Raw genomic sequence first — 16,524 nt, 5'->3', positions numbered from 1 at the left:
AAGTAGTTATCTTTAGTAGCTGTGTTCTGGTCCACATAAAATAAATTGACCTTATAGCCCTTTTTCATTAGAGAGCATCAATACCACAATAAACATTGCTAGGGAATGTTCAGTCTGATATCAGCCTCAATACTGAGGCCAAATGATGGCATGAAATGCTGACCCATCTCCAGCCCCACAGGCAGCAAATATTCTGATTCAAGAGTCAGATAAAATGCAAATGCTTTCTGTTGTGAGAGTGTTCACATACCGTGGTTTTTTTGACTAAGCTTTTTTATGAACAGTTACAGAAATGCTAATTTTTAAAGAAAACCTGAAGCCTCTCAAGTCATTTCAATTTACCCCTCACTGCCTGGATACCTATGCAAGACAACACTCCCAACTTTTGTCAATTAAAATCATCTCTTTTTCAAGCTGGTTTACTGAGGTTGTTCCCTATCTTGGGACTCAAAAACTTTTGAGTAATCTATTTCTTAATATGTATATAGATATAATACAGCTAATAATTCTAAAATATAAAATAATATATATTTGGTATTTTTCACATAACAATATTCTGTTGTTGTATGGACATCTAACCCAGTCTCCTAAGCAAGGCTAGATTGTTAAAAGCATCTTACCACGCAGCAATACTGTGAGGCTTACACAAAAGAATTAAGGACATTTATCTAATGCTTTTTCTTACTGGATCTTGATTTTATAAATGTCTTATTGCAGATTTCAGAATTAAAGGACTTGCTCAAACCACCAAGCAGGTCATTTGGCAGTTTGGAAAAAGAGCAGGGCCTCCTTACTCCTGCTCAGGATCGAGCACCATTTGAAACACTCGTAGAGTGCCTACACAGAGCTAGAGGGCACAACACAGGTCTGGGGGAGGATCCCCACCCTCTGAAGCAGCAGGTGGAGGCTCCACAGCCTAATGTAGGGCTTCTAAAGACAGACCCTATTCTTAGGTAGCTGAAAAAAGACTTAGTTCGAGATCAGGACATCCCAGTGTAGCTGTCTCCATGCAAAGGAGGCAATCGTAGCTGTTCATTTAGTTTGGGATTGACTGGCTCACTGTGTGCTCTGAGCTGTTCAGCTCTCCCCTGACTAGGAGAAGAATTAAAACACGCTTGCATAGACAGACATCTACCTGAGATGCATACATGAGAAGACAGGTAGTCACTTACCTTTTGTGTGAACCCCTTTGACTGGATCTGAATCCCAATTCAGGTACCTGTGGTTCCCCCTTTACATGAACAGGTGCAAACCATCTTGATGCAACCACTGTCTAAAGAATTGGGAAAAAAGGAGATTTAAATGGAAAATAAATAACCAAAAGTTTAAGTTACAGTAGATTATAAAACTTTCGAGTAACTAATATACCTTTTTTCGTCTGTTTCCACATGCATACTATTCAGTGTTGAATGAACAATGTGCATCTGTTTGAATTATCATAAAGCAGCTTTTAAACGATTTATAACAAATATATATAGTAAAAAAATTTACTAATATTAATGCTGTCTCTGAATGTATATATTATTCTCTTTTACACATACTGCTGGGTTTTATGTATATATAAATAATTTCATTTAAATTATATATATTTTTTTCTGTCATATGCATAAAAGCACACTCTTTTACAAAATTATCTTTAGAAAATGTTGTGTGAGGAATAATGCATGAGTGTGTAACTGAGAAAAATTTCTTAACTTTAAATGCAAAAGAACATACATACACCATGTCCACAAATTTATTTCAGAAAAAATAAAAGAATTCTCTGGCTATCATGAGTTACTAAAATATAGAGTGAAGGTCATTATGTAACCTTAACTTCAGTGTATTTTTGTGCCTTCCATGATATGTATACATTACCTCAGTACAGAACAATACATAAGATTTTTTAATTTAATTAAAAAAATGTGAATTTAAACCTAAACATGAAATAGCTCCTACTGTTAGAAAGAATCCAGCAACGAATAGCTGCAATGTCATAAAGGCTGCAGGATGTTAATTAACCCTCAGGCAAAATTTTCTTTTTTGACATTGAGGAGGTCATAAAATCACTCAAATATTTTCTTAATTAAAAGTCATATGCAAAACATCTGTCTTGGTACATGTTTACTTCTGCAATATTGTGCTCATGTTAAATGATGCTCTTGAAGACCTTGTAAAGCTTAATAAGGACAAAACAGGGGGACAGAGCTGTTATAGAAACAAAACTACTTATCTAGAAATTGCATTAGAAATTGACATAATTTAAAGTTAGAAGACATTTAATGAACATCCTACAGAAAATCTAAAAAAATAATTCCTAGAATGCTTGAGAAATTTTTTTTAATGAATAAAATATCTTTTATTGCAGTTTTTCAAACCGTCATTTGTTAATATTTACACTGTGTTTCTAAGCACATTGACATTGGAGACATCAGATGCAGATGTTTTTAAAGAGGAGAAAAGTGGCATAACTAAAGCTACAATGACAGCTACAAACAGTGACATAATTTCTAAAAAATTATGTTTCTGTTCTGCCATCACATAGTGAAACAATATGTCATTTTTACTAGAATAGGACTAAACCTACTGTATTTCCAAGTCCCAAATCAATTTTCATAGTGTTTTAACCCATGGGGCTTCAAATGAATGGCAATTAATAGTAAAATAAATAAATGCTGGCTGTAAGGAGGTTTTCTCTTTCAATGAAAGCTACGCTGACTTGAAAACCAGAAGTGATGGTTTAGGGACTAAATCATATAAGCTGCAGGGTTTTTTCTTTTTTTCTTGCTTTCTTCTTAAGAATGATAGCTAGTTATTGTTCTACGAATGCTTGTATATATGCAAAAGCAAAAATAAAAGACAACTTTTGATATTTTTAACAACCTAACAGGAAGTATTATTCTTTAAGCAATCAATAGTGATGATCTCGTGTCAGTGCTGGAAATTGCGTTATATGAAGGAAAAAACAGAAAAACAAAGAACCCCAATCATGGTGAGAAATAAGAGCAAGGTTCACTCTATGTAATAGATCAATTATTTTCAGTCATATAAAAAATAAGCCTCAAGCTTAGTGAACATAGCAGATTTTTCCTTTGACTCAGTAAGCATGGAACTACTTTGAAAGCAAAGTACTTTTGTTGCTCTTTGAGTATGTTAAAATAATGTAGTGTAGTTATGCTCTTCACATACATGAACTGTGATTACAGGATAGGCAAACATAATTTCACTTAGCCATTAAGTAAAATTTCTTATTTCAGAAGAATATACTAATTATATAATGGGGAAAATAAATTGAATAACTTTTAATCTAATTGTACATTTCACTTTTGCAGGTAATTTAAGCTTAGTAAAACAATAAAAGTGTGATATGTATTAACTGACAAATCACTTTGGGTGTTTCTGTAAGTATATACAAAATTAGAAAAGTTGACAAAATAGGCATCAAAAACTGACTAATAACTGTTATGAGACTGAAATAGAAAATCCAACAAGCACTTAGCAGACATTAGGTGGAATGCTGACTGAAAATTGTGAGGATTTTTCGCTATCTCTGGTATTGTCAGGGCAAATCATTGTTCAGCAAACTGTTGTAATGCTCATATTTAAAAATATGGCTAACAATAAACTGAAATGCCATTACTTCCAGCAGTGTCTCTTAATAAACTCTGAAATAGTAAACATTATAATAGATTTAAAACCTTATTTTTTGTATAAGATAATAACTAATTTTACAGATGCAAAATCAAGCAAATAAAACTAACTTTGCTATCAAAATTCCCACAGTGTGCCATCTACAAACTTTCACACACTTCTACAGTACTATGGGATTAAGAATTATCAGTATTAGGAAACAATCACTCTCCACACTATGTCTCAATATCAAATGCCCTTATTATCTATTTGCTCATGTATACGATGTATTTAAAGATTAAAATCAGCAACAGGGAATTGTCCTATAAAGAGCTATTTTTCATTATTGCTCTAGGTTTGAAAGCAGCCAATTCTTTCAACAGCAAGTAAGAATAAATATGAAAATATTGCTTTTTAACTCTGGGATCTCTATCATTTTACAGGTAAAAATCAGTCTTGGTAGGCCAAATCTTTGATCCATTTTATGTATGTCTGACATATATCTATATTTTATGGTTGCTTAACCAGTCAAATATAAAAATCTACTAAAATCAATCAAGTCTGAGGCTGAATAACCAGGCCTAAGTGACCTTAAATAAGGTAGACTAATTTAAGTGCTGCATCAGCATTTAAATATTGCCTTTGCTACTGATGCACTCAAGTGTGGAGTGGGGTGTGGGTTTCAGTCCATTTGGATTTGGTGAGTGCTCCAGCCACACACCATTACTGTTACTGTCAGCTCTTCTGCCTTCAAGTTATTCTTTTCTGACTACCCTTTGAAAAGAGCAGCTTCCATAACATGCAGCAGTTGTGTACCTCTGCTACTGCTATATGTTGAATGTTTTCAGAAGAAATAGAATTTCCCCCCAGCCATTTACCTCCTATCAAACAGCAATCTGCCACCTGTGCATCTGACATCCATGTTTCTTGCATTTTAAAGAATTTTTTTTTTAATCAGAAGGTAAAGTTGAGAAAGACATTTTCATAGAATGTGCATAGAGTAGGTCCACATATCCCAACTACAGACTAATAATTTTCAACAGACACTCTGAGAGAAAGGGGAGAAGAAAGTGGGAAGTCTCAAATGCAAAGAGAGGGGTTACTTTTAGTTGTTACTGAATAAAATCTGCAGTTTTACTGATTGATTACAGCTCAAAATAGTTACAGATGTATAAAAGTTTGCCTAGCATTGAGGAGAAGTGCTTTTCTCATAGAGAAAAAACATGAGCAATTTTAACCCAGTACACATACTTCATAAATTATGCACTGAAAATATTCCAACTTTGACAATACAAATATCTGATATGTGTGCCGGTATTTGTTACCCTATTACATGAGTCACAACACATTCACTTTAGAGTTTGGATAAAGGAACAGAAATATTTTGTGTCTTAAATACTTTAAATTACTATAAAAACGTGTTTGCATCTGTCTAATACACCTCTAATATTCGTTGTAGTTTTTCATTCAATAAATTTTGACACCTTCTATCACCTTAACAATATTCTTAGCCTCTTTACTTGAATTTAATGCTCTTTAGAGCATAATAAGTTATTCTTTTAAATATCTGATAATGGGTAAATATGGGCAACATACCAACAGAAACATAAGCTTCAATAGTAAAGTGTCAGGGTCCCTTTCCCCCGCCATGTAGCCCTGGGAGAGGGGCCCTGGGGGGTTTCCCTGGCCCCGGGTCAGCCTCGTTCCCCATTGGTTGTGTTCCCCTGCACGGGCAAGGACCCTCGGGTCCCGTGATTGAGCAGTTCCTCGGCAGCGCCCCGGCCATGCGGCTGGAGAAATAAACATCTCTGAAACATCTACCAAGAATCGGTCCATAGATATTTCTTTTCCACAGCCTCCTTGTTTGATACATCGTGTTACAGAATCCCCACTATAGCAGTAAAGTTCAGTGAAATCTCTACTAACAGCAAGGTATTAAAGACTTAAATATTTAGTGTTTATTTTTTTACAAGTGTTGTCTGTAACATTTTACTTTTTTGTTATATGAAAACTTAGTTGGTTAAAAGGCAGTGGATATACACAGCAATAAAGAAAAATTGTCTATTAACCATGGCTCTTCATCTTATTCTTCCATCTGTAAGACAGAAAAAAATCTAATTTACAGAAATCTTAAAGCTAGGCAGTTAGGGTGAGATAAAATAAAAGACAAATGCAGAAATCCGTTCTTTTCAACTCATAAGTGTAAAGACATTGTAAGTATTATTTAATAGTTTTTCCACTGGTAATAGATAAAAATATAATACTTCATGGAACACGCAAAGAGAAAGTTAGGATTGAGTTCTATTGAGCTGAAAGGTTAAATTCAGTTAACGTAAAACAAATTTATTATATTTAAAACAGCCTGTTAGAATTAATCAGATCTTTCCTGCCTAGGAGCTACCTCTTAGGCAGGGGTTGATCAGCCCCAAGATACCTCTTCATCGCTAATAGCTGCTTCAGAGTTGTGTGGTGGAAGTTAAAATCTTGTTGTGAATTTCACTGTAAATCCAAGTATTGAACAAAACAGGGACAGCCCATGGCATGGGTCAAACAGTGTGGTGTCTGATCTGTCTGTGGGTGTCCACATGAGAGGGCAAATCTTTGCTTAAGCACAGAAGAATCAAATCTGTTTTATGAAATAAAACCAAAATAGACCATACTGACACAAGGTTTTATTCAGTAGCTCTACAGAAGGAACTGGAGACTGAGGAAGGTTGGGTTTGTGAGGGATGAGAAAGGCCTGAAAAGCTGCATCCTTTATCTCCTTTAGATTTCCTCCATGGTGACAAATAAATGATGGGAACCGTTTTTTTCCCATGTGTACTCCAGTCGTGCACTTCTTAATTTGCCAAGTCCCAGTTTGGAAAACAGCACAAATAATGTCTACCAATAGATGGTCTACCTAGTGATAGACTGTGTAGATATTTCTTTTAGATTCAGTTATCTACATTCCCTTTGAAATAAATTAAAAATTCTCCCAGGTTTGTCTTAACAAGAGATATATCTCTAAAATGCAATGGAAGAATTGGCTGAACTAAATCAGTTTTCATGAAATAAGAAAAATTCTGTTCTGAGGAGTGTTGCAAAGACATTGGGTGAGTCTTAAAGTATACAAGGCCTGTATTAAATATTGCACCAGTTTTTATGAAACATTCAAAAAACAAACCCCCACATTTTCGCCATTTTCTTTGGGAAAACTTGACCTTGGACAAGAGTGAGAACATACTCAAGGCAGCTGCAAGGTCAGGGATCCAGCCAGGCCCACAGCAGCTTGGACCATCCTTACCACCGGGCAACACTGAGAGTTTTTAGAGAAGACATCAAGTCAGAGTTTACAGAGAAACTTACTCAAGCAAGTGTATTCCTAGTTTTACTTTGAACAATACATTTGGGGGAAAACTTTCCTTCTCCAAACTCTACCTGACACTTTCATTTTAAAAAAATTTTTAAAGATTAACTTACCCCCTCTCTCATCTTCAGACTTCACAGAGATAAGATGCACTATGAAGTATTTTGCAAATTCTTTTCGTAATAATCACTTCCACAAACCACAGTATAAATAAATGCAGCTTGAATGGCAGCTTAATTTATGTATGAAGTTAGACTTCAAATTTTGATTTGCTCCTGAGTTCTTCTCTGCCTCAGCTTTTGATCTTCCTATAATCTTGATAGTCTCAGTCAGAGCAGCATGAACTTTAGCTGTTGCTAAAAATAAATTATATAAAAAACTGTTTCAGCTGACAATACTCAAGATTCCCTTGGTTCCTAGAACAAAGTGTATGAGTGCAGTGGGGACCACTTAAAGGTCATTTTTTCAGTATCAGATAATCTTAGAACTAAGAAAATAAACTGAATGTTCTTGGCTGAAACAAGTCAGACCATTTTCAAGACAACAGTATAAGCCATTAAAATTTAGTTCTGGCACATGATCATTCGAAAGAGTAATGACTTTCTCCAAAAATTAGATGATTTAATTGCCTAAGCTACATAATAACATTGTGAGCCTCTGTGCGTTCTTCCCTTTAAAGTATTTTATCCTTTGTGTTGAATTCCACAATTTTTTTCAGCTGTAGCACAATGGTTTAGGCAACAGGGCTTCACTAACCTGACTAAGAGCGAAATCTAACCTAATTTTGTTCTCTGATATAATAGGCTTAGAGGCTGATCCTGAAAAGACTAATGCCTGTCTTAACTTTCTGTGCTGCAACCAGCTCCATTGGCATCAATGAAACGCCTCGGAGAGTACAATGAGTGTACACATCCATTAATCTTTGCAGAACTAGAGGCTTGGACTCTCTGTGAATGAAACAGGATAGCACTGTGGGCTATAAAGCAATGGGCTATAAAGCAGAAGACTATGAAATGGCAAGTACAGGTGTAAGATTCCTCTGAATATTTATCTGAATTTTTTGAAGTTGAGTTTTAATTATTTTGAGCTGCAGAAAGTATCTGCAAAAGCTATATTTTTTCTCACGAGGTCACAAAGAAATATGTGATTTTGAATATTTTTGCTCTGAAACCAAATCCACTTTCTTTTAAGAATGTAATGCAATATTGCAACAAATTAAAATATTCTCCAGCATTATTTCCATTTTTTCCAGTTGAAGTATGAACACTTTATACATAAATGAAGTGTATTCTTGTATACAGCAACATTTCTATCGTTAGAAGTTTTATTGGATAGTTTTTAATTGTCTATTATTTCCAACTCAGGCTATATGCAAATCAAGAAAAAATAGTCATCCTGAGAAGTTACTGTACTTCTCTTAGATTGGAAATCCACAGATATATTTGTACCTTATCTTGACTGTAAATTCTAAAGAACTGCAGATCAAACAAGCCTTTAGGCTTTTTTCCATTGAAATCTTGTCATTTTTAAGGATTTGGAAGTGGTGAATTTGTCACTTATATGGAACACATTTTTCCCTGAGTAGCCACATCACAGAATTTCATTTTGGAAAGTGATAAATATTGTTGGTTCCACTCTGTTCCAGACTGAGACTAACAAATGTCATCTGTCTTCAGATGGTGTTCCAAGACCTATTCTTTGCACACAAATGGGGTAGGGGTAGTGTAGGTGTCCTACACAACCCCTTTTCCTGTAGATACCATTAAAGCAGCTTTTCCAGCTTATGATTTAAGGCTGTTGTATTATCTGAGAGATTGTCTTCCTAATTTTGAAACAATAGAGCATGTATGGATTATAGCAGAAAGTAAACTTAATTATATCAGATTAGTACAAAGCAAAGGCTATTTAGAAGAGATCCTGTTACTGGATGACATGGGTCATCTTGATCTCTGGTTAATATATATCGACATATTATGTGTGATTTCAAACTACCAGAGCTTTAAATAAAGAAGAACAATTGGAGGATGAAATGATGAATTTCAGATAACTGACAAACATTTACTACTAAACCCAGATATGCTTGTATTTGACTTTTTGCTTTAAGTTCCATGAGGCTGATAAAATTTGTAAAGCTCAGCACAGTTCGTATTTATTTTATGGACAAAGCACAACGGAACATATCATCTCTAACCTGGCTGAAAATACACATCAAAGAAGCAACATTACACATTAGTTTCTGAAACTAGTAAGAGAGCATGAAGTATATGAGCTGTACGGAAAGAAAGAAACTTACAAGGCAAAAAATTGATTATGCGTTATTTTCCTAAGAAATTGCTTTTATAGAACTAAGTTCAACAGAAAAAGTCTGAGAAAGAAAACCGTTATGAGCAGCCCTGACTTGACAGGAGAAGTGAGTGCCTGGCTTATGCAAGTGGTCATTTCAGAAATCTCTTATGTCCTTGTTCCTCCCAAGAAAAGGATACACCAGCACAGCAAGATTCAGATGCTGAAGAAAATTCTTAAAGCAAGATTCTCGATAGGGTCTTTCTTTGCTTTTGTTTTTATTTTTGCTTTCTTTTCCTTACAGTCTGCACTGTAAGGAAAAGAGGAACTGTCATTATTAATATGTAATTTGGAGTCCTGATGCATATCTTCTTCTTGTTTCAGTGCATTCTTGCCTGCATCAAGTGGATTTCTAACAGTAAAGTTCATAACACCCCACAAAGAGAAAGTAAATTAGAAGAATAATATAACTGCACTTAAATATTTATTTAAAAAGCTTATCCTTGCCTCTCACACTACAGAATGCTATGGCTGAGCTGAAAAGTGATTTTAATAGGAATTCCAAGCTGAGGAGTCCAGCTGAATATGTTGCACTCAGATTATGTTAAATGTTAGATTTCTGACATTAAATACGTAATACGGGATAGATACTGTTGGTGTTCTTGACACCAACACTGCAGGATACTGACAAAAGATTGAAGAGCAGTGTGTTCTTTTTTTACTTTCCTCAGTGTCGCGGGTTGGGTTTGTAACCGGGCAGAAACACCAATTTAGTGTAGTGGTTTGGTCTAAAATACTCATTACTGTTTATCTTCTGTGAGATAAGAATTAGGAGAAATGCAAAGCAGGCACCAAACTTGAAAGAATATAAAGAAGTTTATTAACAGACCTAAAAGAAGGGAAAAAAAAAAAACATTATACCACCTTCAGAACTCTCCTCCTCCCCCCACCTTCCTCCCTTCTCCCACTGACAATGTGAAAAGACAGCCCTTAAGATGTTCAGTCTGTTTACCACTTCCATAATAACCTTGTTCAGTCCATTTAGAAAGAGAAGTCTCTTCTTGCTCATGCTATGAAAACAGTATCACAAAGAGACAGCCACCCACTTCCAAATACGTTCAGTCCATTTAGGAAGAGGAGTCTCTCTGCCTGCATGTGAGTCCCTTCCCCCGACTTGCAGCTTGTTCAAGGTCACACACAGATAGCAATTGGTTTTCCCGCGTTCGAGGGTCCACTCTTGAAGTTTTTTGGGGTACAATTTTAAGGTTGAGCTGTCCAGAAACAAAAACAGAGGCCCTTCTCCTTCCGTGGGAGCAAAGGGTCTTCCTCATCTTCATTGTTAGGACTATCTCTGGGAGCATCTCTAGGAACTGAGGTTTTCTCCTTTCCCATTTGGAGCAAAAGTCCTCATCAGGTTCATCTCTAGGAACTGAGGTTTCTCCTTTCCGGTTTGGAGCAAAAGTCCTCATCGTTTACATCTCTCCCTGTCCAAACTTCTCATGAAATTACAGCTGTGTCAGCATCTGCCTATCTCAGCGCAGGTGCTTTTGCTCACGAGTTGAACACTCCACCCCCCATATCTTCATGGAATTACAACGGGATACTCTGATATGTCATAGCTTCACAACAGAATTTCAGCTTTAAGCATCTCCTCTCTCTCTTCCCTCAGGTTTTCAGCTCCTCACAGCAATAAAAAGGGTTAATCTCACCTCGGCCTTGCAGCTTTGCAGCTGGAATGTTGAATTTTTCTTATCGCAGTGGAGAGGGGGGAGAGCTGAGCCGCTCCGGCTGCCCACGGCAAGGCAGTGGGGGGGGTTCCACGGCTGGAACAGGTCCATGGCTTCAGGATGGCCGTGGCCCGGCCCAGCCTGGCCCAAGCAGGGCCTGGCCGGGCCCGCTGGCCCCCACACGGGGCCCGCAGCCACCTGTCCCAGCGCCAGAAACGAGAGAGAGCTTGGAGGGGGAGTTTGCCTATTCTTAAATGTGGATCACAGAGGCGGTCACAACTTTAAGTGGCTTAGAGAATTGTCCATATTCAAACTGGCCAGCTGATAGGTTCTATCAGTTCCCAGAGGAAACTGTAAGCACCCCTTAGCAAGGACATCCTTTCCGGGACTGTGCTTGCTAACCTATGACACTCAGTTGTCATTGTTCACACTGGATTTACATTTTGGTTATATTAAAAAATAAGTAAAATGCTTTCTTTTCCCCTCACAATATTATTAGCACTAATGTTGGTAATGATATTAAAAAAGTACCTTCCATGAATATTTCTGATGAGTGGGTAAAGGATAGCTCATACAATTACCTGTCTAATAGAACAGTTCTATTCTAAAATGCATGAAATCCTAGGAAAGGGCACCAGGATGGTCTTGATGTTCAAACTTTGCAGACTACTGTTCAAATACCAGTGTTTTTCTAGCTGTCCTCTCTTAAAGAAATCTTGTAACCACTACACAAATGCCACTTTTAATGACTCTGCTAAAATTTCAAGTAAGCCCTCCATCATAGCCAAGGTTCCTATAATACACAACCTTTCTGATAACCATGACATATAAATTGCCTGCAGAAGGAAATCAGAAGAGTATATCTCAAATTCAGCTCATCTGTCAAAAGCTTAAAGATGATTTCTGACCACAGTGTTATATGAATGTGTTTGGACTGTTGGTAAACGACAGCTATTGGAGAGATAAAAGCACCAGCTTGGAAAATGAGAACTCCTTTAAATTTAATCTAATGGGACCTATTTCTGAGTAGTTACACACCATGAAGTTTTGATTTTTCTATTTAAAAACCCTAAGATGAAAAGGACAGCAGGAGAAGGGTTAGGATTGAAACAGCAAGATTATCTTTTGAGATAATACAGAAACATGGCAGTAACAGGAACCCCATAGATTATTTGCAGAGGATTCCATGAAATAGTGAACATGGTGGTAACCTCAAAAAAATATTCTGAGGCAGACTACAGAACACCAAAAAAATCTAATACATTTATAAATATTTAAGGATTTCTGCAGAGAAGTTGGCTTTTTATTCAGAGGAAAGAGGAGGAAATATCCAGGTCACCAAAACAGTGGCATACATATATAGTTCAGATTAACTAGCTGCAGTTAGGAAGAAGCTGTTTTCCCCAAACTGATAAGGGACTTTCAACAGGCCCAGTGGATAACCATGAATAAGACCGGATGTTGTTATTGTGCATGATGTTATGGAGTAAAGTGTCACATTCCATGTGACACAATAAGAATTCAGTGCATTTAGGCACACTACCGTGTGGGTCACTGGCAGCTCGAGCTTTCCACCGATGCTCGTGGGACAGGGCCCAGTCATGAATGCTGTAGAGGCCTGCGTGGCCCATCACAAATTCACTGTGATTTACATCTGATTAAGATAAAAGTACTTAAAACAAATGTACAGATATAAAATCAGAGCTAAATTAAGAAGCCATTTACCACAACTAGCGCTTTCCTTGTAAGGGCTTTTCAGAGGAAAGTTTTTGTTTAACTGTTGAATATTCTGAAGTATTTTTTCTTCCTGACCGACCTTCATATTCTTCAAGGACTTCCTTCAGAAACTGAGGATTAAAAATACTGCTCTTCAAACAGAAAACTCCCATATGTAAGAGACTACTGGACAATGCCAGCTCCAAAACCTGCACTCATGACATATGTACATACATATGCTCATACACATACCCACTGATAATATTGCAAATGAAAGAGGAAAAAGCAAAAGGAATGACTTTGAAGACAATCAAGATTCATTTAAGAGCTGAAAAGAGACTGTTGAACTGTCTCTAAGTTGAAAGTCTCTAAGTTGAACAACTTTCTAATTTCTTCCTCATAAAGATATTTCCTGAATTAATTTCTCTTTTAAATTGACCTGCAGCCTATATTGTTTTTTAGAAAAAGTTAGTATTACTCTCGGCCTTCATATAAATATTTTCAGTGATGGGAATAATCTGTATCAGGCCATGTCAGCTTGTTCTGGTGGTTAAATATTTTTACAGAAAATATTTTCCTTGTATCTTGGTACTGAACACACCGAGCCTCTGTTTCCAGCACCCAGGATATTGTTATATTGTTGTTTTTCATTATAGATATGTCTAAACTAGGATCATTATTTATTTTGCCAAAATTATTCTTTGGAATTTTTTTCTTCATAAAATAATTATTATTTCTTTTTACAAAAAAGGTTTTCTGGCTTTCTGCTTAGGTACATTTCATGGTGCTTTCTTAAATTTTAACCAATATTTCACTATGATTCCCATATAAATATAAAGCAGAAACACAGAAATCCAGGAGTATTTGTGCTATTATCAAGGTCGGAAGGAATATAGTCTGTCTTGTCCTACTGTCATCTTTTATATACATCAGGATTATATTAGTCTTTTTGGTTCCATTACAGTACCATCATATTTTCAGATATCATTTCCCAGAATAAAGTTCTTTTTCTTGAAGAAGCATGTATTTCATCTTTTGTTACAAATGTAGCTTCTTAAACATTAATAAAATTTATGGGTTGAACAAATTTATCTATATCACAACTACGGACAACTTCTCCCATGATTGTATTGGTTGCACCTGTATTGATCTTAATTCAATAACCTTTTCTTACCTTCTCTAAGTAAAAGTTAGAGCACAGTGTCATGTATCTCTTGATTATAGCTCTTTGCTTATAACTATACTTTATTTTTAATCAATTTGTTCACTAATGCCAATTTTTTTTAAAGTTAATTTTGAATTAGTCATCCATGTTGTATTGAAAAAGAAAGTTAAAATATAAAGAAGATAAAACCAAAATTTTATCTAGAAAGACACTGGAATGTGCTAGCTTCTCAAAGTGTCTTATGATTTTTACACCAAACTCCTTATAGTAATGTGGTAGCCAATCTAACTGTCGGTTGGACAATGATGGCATCTTTGCACTATTTGTCCAGGAAACAGAAATGAATTTTGTATTTCCATCTTTTAAATGAAGAAGGTAAGGTTGTTGCAAAAATGGAAATAATACATGATCCGAAGTTTAATGTCCTATGACTTCTTGATTTTTTTTTCCTTTTTAAGATTTCTAAAAGAGATTTTAAAAAATAGTTCAGAAATTATTTCCAGAAATTCTGAATAAAACCTTTGACAATTGGAAAAGAGAGATATTTCTCATTAGATCTATCTCTCTTTCTGGTTTTTTTTTTTTTCAGAGAGAAATAATATAGAGAAATCATTAAGAAATTTAAATAATCCTAACTTACAGCATAATGAATAAACTGATATGTTATTTTGCATGCATTCAGTCAGAGCTATCAATTTAGTGCTGATTTATAACCATACTACTTTTAATATTAGCCTCCAGCTTTGAGGATATCTGAAAGTCCAGGCCAAAAATCAAAAAAGCCTTGAGAAATGCTAATTACACTCCTGCAAATCAACTATATACTGGAGGAATAATGCAACAGACAAATACAGATCTGTGGATTTGATGAATCATGGACATGAATTTTCGGGTTATTAAATGCTGGCATATACAGCAAACACATGCTGTATATACTGTGTATATAGTGCAAATACATATTTGAAGATTTCATGTGTTAGGTAATCCTGAGTAGAGGAAAAAAAAACATTTTAAGAAAATGTGTATCTTGGTGTTAAATATCAAGTCAGTAGATGACTTCTGATTTTGGTACAGAATACATTTCCATATAGAAGCATAATGGATCAAACCAACTTTTCTAACTTGTCACAGAAAACTTGTGCTACTGCTTTTAGTGAAATGCTGGAGCACTACCATCCCCCAAGTTGCAACTACAACAATAGAACTCATTGTTTCCATAGAAACCAAGGAATTTCAGATGAGGGGGGAAGTAGGCTGCGGTGTATTTCTGCCCCTTCTTACATGCGGTAAAAATAATAAGCAGACATGCAGGATGAAGAAAATACTCAATTCTCTCCTCCCATTTTTGGGAAGTCATAGAGTGCATGAATGTCAGTCAGAAGAGCATCCCAAAAAAAGGGAAAATAAAAGGTGCCGTGCTCTGTCATATGCATCCTATATATGGATTTGCAGCAGGCTAGTAACCAGTCAAAAAAAGCAATTAAAATAAATAAATCAATACCTTTATTTATAAACTATTGAGAATCTTCCTTGCAGTGTCTTGCAGTGTTGCAGCTTGCACAACATTTGATATGAAAAATCCTTGGCAACATTCCTGAAGTCTGAAGCCTTTCAACATGCTTTGACTACCAGTGTACAAGTCCTCAGAGGTGTAATATTTCTATGATCCAACTCCAAAAAGACCTTGAAATTATTAGCTTCAAATTGGCATTATACTGCTGTGTAGGAAGCAAAAATGAAAAATGAGAATCTGATCACTTTTTTGACTACCCATACACCTTATTCACTGGGCAAAATTCCTATAATTTTCTCCTAACTTATTGTTTAAAAAAGAATGTTGATTTTTTTTTACAAGTCACCATGGGATATTTTAAATTAAGCGGCATCTATAATTTCATATTTGAATAAGTAGCACAGAATGCACAGACCAATTCCAGCATAGCAACCCTAAAACTGAAAATGAATGTTAATTTGCAGGAAGAACATTTTTTGTGACTGTGAAGAACCGAAAGTAATAACTAAATATTGCATCCTGTTACAGTCTCAAAAAGACATGTTCCTGACCTTATTCTGCTAATTAGGAAACCAAACCAGTGCCAATCTGCAATTACCTTTCCTGAAGTTCCAGAGCTGAGTTTTAATAATGTATGCAGCATAGCACATTCCTATAAATAATAGGACCTCTTTGGTAAGAAGACTCAGGCATTTGTTAATGTGTCTTTAAATTAGTCCAATTAACAATTTCAATGTTTTATACCAGTAAATACGTAATTTTAATTCAACAACTGAATATCTACTCCCAACTATTTGGACCTTTAAAACATACAGATCAGGAGTCAGAGAAGAAAATGTTCTGTGCTTTTTGTCACTTCTATGGAACTTCTAATTCTTGTCAGCATCATCCTCCATAATAAATTGATATTTATCTGCAAAAGCACAAATCTGTAGTGTTTAAACAATTTCATGAAACTAGTCACATGCTTTAAAACCTTAGCAGCCTCTCAAGCCACCTGCCGACTGGTCTATCAGACCACTGAACTGTTCAATTACTGTGATTACTGGTATTACTTGACTTAGTATCTGTGTCTTCTGCCAACAGAAGAGAAGGAATATATATATATAAAACAGGAAACTATATACAAATTTTCTGTAGTTCATGTGAGTTCGGATTAAAA

At 35.6% G+C, this 16,524-nt stretch overlaps 1 long non-coding RNA gene across 1 annotated transcript in view; it reads right to left on the bottom strand.

Moving 5' to 3' along the window:
* The window catches only part of LOC120411758, a 62,971-nt gene that overhangs the window by 20,490 nt on the left and 25,957 nt on the right, over window positions 1–16,524 (bottom strand). Inside the window, exon 5 of the long non-coding RNA XR_005604272.1 lies at window positions 1,173–1,273. This is a non-coding gene — a long non-coding RNA (uncharacterized LOC120411758). The remainder of the gene's footprint in view (window positions 1–1,172; window positions 1,274–16,524) is intronic.

The sequence above is a fragment of the Corvus cornix genome, chromosome 3, assembly GCF_000738735.6.
Source record: "Corvus cornix cornix isolate S_Up_H32 chromosome 3, ASM73873v5, whole genome shotgun sequence".
In the NCBI taxonomy this organism is placed as follows: domain Eukaryota; kingdom Metazoa; phylum Chordata; class Aves; order Passeriformes; family Corvidae; genus Corvus; species Corvus cornix.
Note: the sequence above shows the minus strand (reverse complement) of the source record. Positions and strands in the feature narration are given on the sequence as shown.